Raw genomic sequence first — 6,926 nt, forward strand, 5'->3', positions numbered from 1 at the left:
ATTTAACCACTTTAAATCTCCCCATGACTTCAATCCCTAGTTCCTTCTCTGGTTCCTTTTTACAGCTTTTCTTCTCTTGAAACCATTAACCTTCGTGCCGTGCATATCTGATGAAAAGTCAGGGGGCTTGGGACATATTACTCAATTCCTGTAAAACGAGAAGCCGTCACATTTGGTTCATTAGGGCTCAGTTATAGCTAGGATAGCAGTCCTTTAATCTGGGGTTTTGGTACTTTAATCTGCCTCACATATGGTCTTCTGAATAAATCAGACAAGCTCCATTCTGCCTTGCGCAGCACTGCCCCTGGAGTTATCAACATGTCTTTTCCACAGCAGTAATAACTGTGAGTGCAATAAGCTAGAATCAACTCTCAACCACTGTTCCAACACTGTTGTCATTTCTGTCTGACACCCTCACACTAAGACATTTTCTGTGACTTACTGTTTTAGCATGCAGGAAAGTTTTGTATGAAGTAGTTCTCACTTCATTAGAATCATGTTGGGTGTGAGTGTGTGTGTTTGCTTGCATCTGTTTTTGGTGTGTGGTGTAAGAGAAAGTTGTAAATAGACACGACATCCACTCCTCTACGCTGTCAGAATAATTTACAACTGTTAGCTTGCTAGCTCCAGGCTCACTGTTAATCTTTTGCAAAAAAATGACACACCTCAGACTTCCCAAGCTCAACATTAACTTGAGCGATCTCAACTGTCATCAGGATTTGCTGAACGGTTTCTTACAGTAAGTGTTTTAGTAGAAACGTATGGGATACAGGAAGTGAACCCAGGCTCTGAGTTTTGTACGCTCATCCATCTAGCCCATCTTCCTCTCTGTACAGGAATGCCTCAGGATTGGGAAAATGTTGCATATGAACATAACCTGACTGACTGGAACTGTGTTGTGTTTCAAGTCAGATTTTACTATTCAGTGTTATTATTCTGCTGATTCCTAATACCAATTTCCTGTGCTGCTGCAACGCCATCATCCTAACCGCCTCCTTATTTACAGAAGCTTTGATATTGTTGTCTTGTTTAAGTTATAATAGAGCTTTAGCAAAAGTTCAGTCATGAGGACTATCTTTTGCATGCTCAGGTCTGTAGTTTTATTACTCAACCATCTATCATTCCCATCCCTCACACATGCTTACTCCTTGCTGTCTTTGCCTGCAGCCATAAATTGAGACATCAGCTGTTCACATCAACTGGTCACATCTAACCAATAGCATGGTGACTCACCTTCACTGTCAGCCTATCATCTTGTGGCTGTCTTTTTAAATATGATATCTCCGTCTCTGCCTCAGTCCTTTCATGCTACCAGTATGTGCGTCCAACCAACTGCCCATCACTGCCTAGTCTTTACAGATTCATCCGTGCATCACTTCATCAACCTCATAAGCCTTATCAGCCTCAGCAGCCTCCACCACCACCAGTGTCTGGACTCCATGGGGGGGATTTATCTTGCTGCTGTTCAGGACTGATGTCCTTTGATTACAAAATCTCCCCTCTCTCCCGCCAAAGACTATTGACAAGACATAATCATCAATATTATCTGTATAATAAACAATTTGTTGTCTTTTATTCCCTTGTCTCTCCTGATTGTTTTACAACAATATATCTGAGTCTGTACCATTATGTGTTTGCAAGATTAGTTCTATCAGCAGAATTCTTGTTGCTGTCTGAATTTGTAGACAACTCTTTCAAAAACCAGAGTGTTTTCTGCCAAATCTGACTTTATAACCATTTGAAATAAATGGCCAATTCCTTGCCATGCTGTAATTTGTCTCTGACTGAGACCCAATTCAGGAACCCATTACTTTCATGCAATCAGTTCTAAAATAATGTGAAAAAGCAGAAAACCAGCCTTTTCTTAGGATGCATGTACCAAGTGTGGAACTGAATACAAAAAAAGATGTCGCTTTGACTCACAATACGTAATTCTTGGCACAGTTGACTCCATGCGCCACCAGTCTGTACCATTAATTCAAATATTTCCCTAAAGAGGTCTTCATTTCCCAAGACACTGCAGGGGAATCACCTCATCAATCATGTAATCCTGTTGAACTCTTCTGGTTTGACTTGCCTTATTGTTCGTGGGCACACTAATTTGAAAGCTCCCTGTGAGATTATTATAGCAGGTTCCCCATTGGTGTCCGCAGCAATTTGTAAACTTAGAGATGGCATTTATTCAGCTGCCTAAAATGCCATGATAATGATGTCAAAACCCTTAATACTAAATCTGAAAAGCACTATAATATTAATATAATATGTACTAATAGACCTGTAGAAGTGGCAGAGTAGATGATATTCTGCCTGTAAGGGCTTGTTAAATACTATGTAATAAGTAAGAGAGGATCAGCCAATCAAAAGGAAACAGTTGTTGTCCAATCCCAATCTAGGTCATGCTGCCAAATTTGGATTATAAGAGTTTATATAAAATGTTTCTTCCCACATTACAATCAGCAAAAAGTGATATGTTGTTCTGACACGGAGGCTGAGGCTTCTAACTGGATGCTGTTAGGATTAAGCAGCAGAATAAAGGTTTGCGGTTAAAAGGTAGGCTGGATATCCTCTCTGTTGGCACATATTTTCAAACGATGATAGATGCAGTAGGTACAGTGAGGGAGAGCGAAGCAGAAATTTTTTTTTGCTTTTTTTCCAAAAGCAGGGATTAACCTCCATTGGTTGTAATTAGATGGAGCAGTCACTTCCACTACACTACAATGGATTTGTGTACCAGCGGTTTTAACATTCTGGTGCTCCATTTTCTTTGATTCATTTGTCATTTGCCAATGTTGAATGCTCGCCTTAGACAATGAGCTAAAGGAGGTAAATGGGCTTTGCACGACTGAGCAGTACCCTGTCACTGCATAGTTTTTGTTAATTACATTTGAATCACTTTCAATCAATAAACATATTTGTCATTGCAGATTTTTAAAAATTGCAATATAATAAGGTATAAAGGTGATCTACATAAGCTCTGCATGTACTCAGTGTTCACTTTAATTTGATTATTTATTTAGTTACTTATTCTGCTGATGGTGTAATATCTACCCGCTCACAAAGCTTTTGTTTTTCTGACTCCTGTTCCAGTTATTCACAAAAGCAGCACACTAATTTATTCAACAACAATTAAAATGTGGGTGGTGACACTAGATGAGACTAGCCTGCAGCAGGGTGACCAGTGGGTTCAACACTACATGTTTGCCATGCCAAAGTTTCCTGCCACCGTTTCTTGTCTCCCTTCAAATAATCTGTCATATACTCACTTGGAGTCATTCCACACACATATTCACACACCTGTTAACATCTGAATTGTCTTATCTGCTCAACATCTATTTCATATGGCCACTGACATCTGCAAATCTCCCTCAGCAGAAAAGCGTAACCAATGGCAATGCATCACCAGGAACACATCTTATCTTTCTTTTCTCCTATATCCTGTATTTGTGTTTTCAGTTTGATTTGACTCCAGTGATAACAGTCAGAGATGTGGCTGCCATGTACAAAAGTAAAATTAAATAATCATCCGATAAACCTTATCAGTATGGGTGCTTTATTGTCAATTTATCTTTGCCTTTTTGTTCTTTTTCCAATGTTATTTTCAAAGGGGTTATTAATTTAACTGTTCATCCTTTGTTTTTCATTGTGTGTTTGTATATTCATGTAAGCTCATGTTGTTAGACACATATAGCTTCCGCAGAATGACCCTTTTCAATTTATGATTTATAGTCCTAGCCAGTACATTTACTGTACTTTCTGTTACTTCTAAGTATAGACTTTATTTTTACAATGAAACCAGGATGAACATCACAACTGTAATGTTTTTGTACAAAACTGGGACTCAGACGCAGAGGAAAATTAGGATACCAAGAACAGTTTATATAATAAAAATCTTTACTTGAAAACTCAGAGGTCATACATGGGAAAGCAGTCAGTGAAGGCAGCAGAATCCACTCAGGAAAAAAAGCACAAAAACCAAAGTCCATTAATCCAGGCAGAGACAAAAACCAGGCAAGCAATCACAAAGTGAGAACGGCTGGAGCGCATGTACACACAAGTGACACTATGACAATCTGGCAGCGGGTAAATGGAAACACTGGGGTATAAATAGGGCAAGACTAATTACAACAAGGCACAGGTGTTTATGGGAAACTGGTGGGAAACTGAAACAGTGACTGCAAGTAACTGTTGACAAAATACACAAGAATGATAACTACAAAAAAACAAGCAAACAAGTAGTGGACACAAAACACATTAAAAACCTAAACACAGACTTGACAGAGTGTCACTCCTCCTGTGTGATGTGCAGCATTTAGTTAAAATAGATAAGATAAGATAAGATACAGTTTATCTAACCCTAACTTTTATCCAGACTTGATTTATCTTTATTTATAGAGAAATGTGAAAGCAAGGATTAACGTCCATTGGCTTTAATTGTATGGAGCAGCCACTTCTGTAAAATTGGATTTATTTACCAACAGTTTAACATGCTGGTGTTCCATTTTTCTCTGTGACTCATCTGTCATTTGTCTGCGTTGAGCGCTCAGCTTGGACAAAAAGCTCAGGGAGGTAAATGGTTTTGTGCTGGGGAGTTTAGGATTTGGCAGTGATATGTCATTAGACCCCTGCTCCCCAGAATACACACACAATCACATGTTCTTTCATCCTGTCTTGGAAAACGACTAAATCATTATGCAGATGACACGATCCTCATGACAGAAACAGAACACCACACCATCTAATTTTCTATGACTCACGATACCGTTGGCTCGATCCTGCGGCACGCCACAGTACATATCACATCTATATTCTATACACTGCTGTGTAATTACTTCATCAATAAATATGTTAATTATTGCAGACAAAATCACTAGGTGTAAGTGCGTATCAGTAAGTGTACCAGTAGGTGTTCAAAAGGTGAGCTCTGCAAATTTGCAACCCTCTAAAACAATGGGGGTGGGGACTGTTTGATTCATTCATTTCCTGGATCCAACAAAGCACTCATGTATGAAAACCACTCGGGTCAACTTAATCTCCATACTGTAACAGAAAGCAGCCAAGGCCAAGAGCTGAACACCATATCCACCATGCCTTTTTTACCAACCAGAAAATCAAAGAAGCCTCTTAATGAATCAGTGCATCACCACACCGTCAGTCATTTCACAAGAAGACAATACTAAATAGCATCAAATCCATAGTTCCATTGGAGACAAAAAAACAACGTGGAGGATTATCCGTTCAGCAAATTAGACCAAAGAAAAACATCTAATGTGTTAAAATGGGAGAAAATGGAGGAAGAAAAATCTTTATGGGTGTAACAAGATACAAACAGGCCGATAATCCGCTTTTAACAATCATGGCCTTTTGTCAGTGCGTTGAAGCTGCAAAATCAATGGTGGTGATTTAGCCCCCGGTGAGCTCCAGGGCCCCCTATGTAACAGAGGACTGGATCTTTATTCATCAGGCACACATCTTGCACAAGACAGCGCCCTCGTTGTAAGGGCGGCTATTCAGGAGTAGTGGCAGAGGGTCGGAGAGGACTTCGAGGGGGGGACAGAGAGGATGAAGGTGAGGGCAATTGGTGCAGACAGGAAAGGAAAGACAAAGAGGACAAGAAGGAGGAGGGAAACAGGAGGAATGGAAATTCCAAGGGAGGCAAAGGCACTACTCGTCTACTCTCCTGCTGTCAGGTAAATGCCATCTGGGTGTTTTACAGATGAGACTGTAGCTGTTGGCATTTTGAATGCACCTCCTACACTTTATCCTTCTTCTCTCCTTGCTTATTCTCTACACTCTGTCTCCTTTCACACAGGCCCTGCTGAGAATGGCCCAACATTTGACATGATCTTAATCAGGTATATGGTCAAAAATGCCAATATATAATATTCCTGCTGGAAATCGGAGCCAGGGAGGTAATGGAAAAGATTAGGAAAATTACATTTGGGAGATTTTGCTCACTGAAATTATCAATAAATAATGAATAAGAAACCAAAGGGATACTTTGGTATCTTCTTCTCAGCAGTAAGGTTGATGCTCAACCATCACAGTAAAACACCACATATCAAAGGATGTCTTAAAAGACCAGTGTGTAACATTTAGGAGGACATATTGGCAGAAATTGCATATAATATTCAAGAGTATGTTTTCATTAAATCACCTAACAAGAATCATGTTTTCGTTAGCTTAGAACAGGCATGTCCAAACTATTCCACAAAGGGGCCATGTGGCTGCAGGTTTTTGTTCCTACCAATCAAGAGCGCACCATTCAACCAATCAGCTGTCTGAAGACTGAGATCAGCTGATTGAATGAATCAAGTCTGGTGTGCTCCTGCTTGGTTGGAATGAAACCTGCAGTCACATGGCCCTTGTGGAATAGTTTGGATGCCCCTGGCTTAGAACAAGCTCTTTATATCTACATAGGGAGCAGGTCCTCTTCCACAATCCCCGCCATGTTTCTACAGTAGCCAAGAAACCAAACACTAGCTCTGGAGAAGCCTGGTTGAGCCACTGTAGGTTCTCCTAAATGCTTGGTAGAGAAGTAGAGAAGGATTATCAGTTGGTTGCAATCTGCAACTTCACCGCTAGATGCCACAAAATCCTAAACACTGGTCGTTAAATACTATTCATCTATATCTCCCTCTGCCCACACTGTTTAATATCCTGTAACCACAATAGAATTCCCAAGGCAGACTACCAGATCTATCTATGCTGCTTCCATAGAGGCACTGGAAAACCCCTATTGTGACTTTTATGAGTGTAAACAGATGGTGTCTGTGGTGACAAACATATTGATCAGTGTTGGTTGGACTATTATTTCATATTGGTAGTCCGAGCAATTGTTTGTAGTATAATTTAGTTTGCAATCTTTACAGCCATTACAGTATCAGAGATTTTCTTTCAGATTGTTTTAACTGAGACTCATCAATGAT

The sequence above is a fragment of the Scomber scombrus genome, chromosome 4 (assembly GCF_963691925.1).
Source record: "Scomber scombrus chromosome 4, fScoSco1.1, whole genome shotgun sequence".
NCBI lineage: Eukaryota > Metazoa > Chordata > Actinopteri > Scombriformes > Scombridae > Scomber > Scomber scombrus.